Here is a 1720-nt window from a genome sequence, read left to right as displayed (position 1 = left end):
ATATATATGAAAACATGAACGGCCTTGTGTATTTGGCTACTACCATACTACAACATAAATAAATTGAACAAATTGCTGCAACGAAACCCGTAACAGCAAAATCAAGAGCCATATTTACAATCGATATAGTGTGATATAGGTTCTCTACTACCGTTTCACCTCTTTCTCTTTCTCCTCACATCAAAATGAGAGAAAACCATTAAGAGTTGATGGTAAATCCAAATTAATACTGTATCGATTCTACGCTAACACACGACATTCAATACACACAAACAGTACAAATTTGTATGTGCATATTTATTACACATTGTGTATAGATAAATGAAATATACATAGGTTTATACGCAATTAAGCTTAAATGCTTAAACACGTCAATATGTGTGAGTATCTATCTATCTATCTTATCTATCTATCTATCTATCGGTCTGTCTGTCTGTGACGGAGCATTCTTTTCTAGAGAAGTACCATAGGCTTACTTGAATCCATATATTATGACTTGTAATGTATGTATATATATACATACATGCATGTATGTGTGTGATATATATAGATATATATAGTATGTAAAAAAACGTGATGAAACCTGTTCTATAGGTATGAGTCTGATTATGGGTCCGAGGAAGACAACACTATACAATCAATACATGAAGCCGAATATAATGAAATGGTACATTAATAAATACGTTCATTCACACACCACACACTGTTACCTCTATATACTTGTACGCAAATATAAGTGTATGTTCATATATATACATACATGTACGCACATGTGTATGTATCTGGGTTGGGGCCTCGCAGATGAGGTGGCAAGGAAGGGACCGAGCAAAATCGTGGCCGCCATGCCCTCTACGTGACCTGTCTCAGGTGAGAGGTCCTTGTTTTTGTGGGCTCTTGGGAGCTGCTGGTAATTATTACTTTAGAGTACGCGTGCCACGTTAAAAGCACCTAGTACACTCTGTAAAGTAGTTCGCGTTAGGAAGGGCATCAGGCAGAAAATTGGTTAAAAGAAGACGAAATGGATTACGGGCAACTGTACTGGTCCTACCGAACCATCCGCCAACATGGGGAACGGACGTAAAACGATGACCCGACATCGATTAGGTATCGCGGAACTCTATATACACATACTTCAGGAAAAATGATTTTTGTCGATTACACAGCAAAATATAAATTAAAATAATTTGAAAAGGGAACTAAAAATACGTAACAAACTTCAATGACTTGCAGTTTGTTACGCTCCTAAAAAGGCCTTCAACCAATAGCATCCACACACACGCACGCACGCACGCGCGCGCGTTGTATATATATATGTGTGTGCGTGTATACATGTATACATGTGTATATATATATATATCTATATACACATACAATATACACGTTACATTATAGGATCTTGATCACTTGAAGCACATTTTAGATTTTCAGTAGGATGTTTTCCAAGTTGTTTTTTTTATCAGCTTTTATTAATTTGCAAGAAGGAAATGCGATTTTCATTACGTAATGGACTTAGCTTACAGCTGTTTCTACTACAAGATGCAATACACTCAGCATAGAATGTATGCAGTACACATTGATAAATATACAGAGAGAGGAAGAGGGAAACAGCTTTTTTAAATCTCTCAAACTTTTTACTATTCGGTGACATATATATACGCGTTCGCCACTAGGAGTGAACAACTTGTATAGGATTCTGAGAATTATATATATATATATATAT

General features: G+C 36.0%; 1 protein-coding gene across 1 annotated transcript in view; it reads left to right on the top strand.

Moving 5' to 3' along the window:
• LOC106878280 (DNA-binding protein inhibitor ID-2) overlaps window positions 1-1720 on the top strand; it is a 28613-nt gene that overhangs the window by 14203 nt on the left and 12690 nt on the right. The window lies entirely within an intron of this gene.

This window comes from Octopus bimaculoides, chromosome 8 (genome assembly GCF_001194135.2).
Source record: "Octopus bimaculoides isolate UCB-OBI-ISO-001 chromosome 8, ASM119413v2, whole genome shotgun sequence".
In the NCBI taxonomy this organism is placed as follows: Eukaryota; Metazoa; Mollusca; class Cephalopoda; order Octopoda; family Octopodidae; genus Octopus; species Octopus bimaculoides.
Note: the sequence above shows the minus strand (reverse complement) of the source record. Positions and strands in the feature narration are given on the sequence as shown.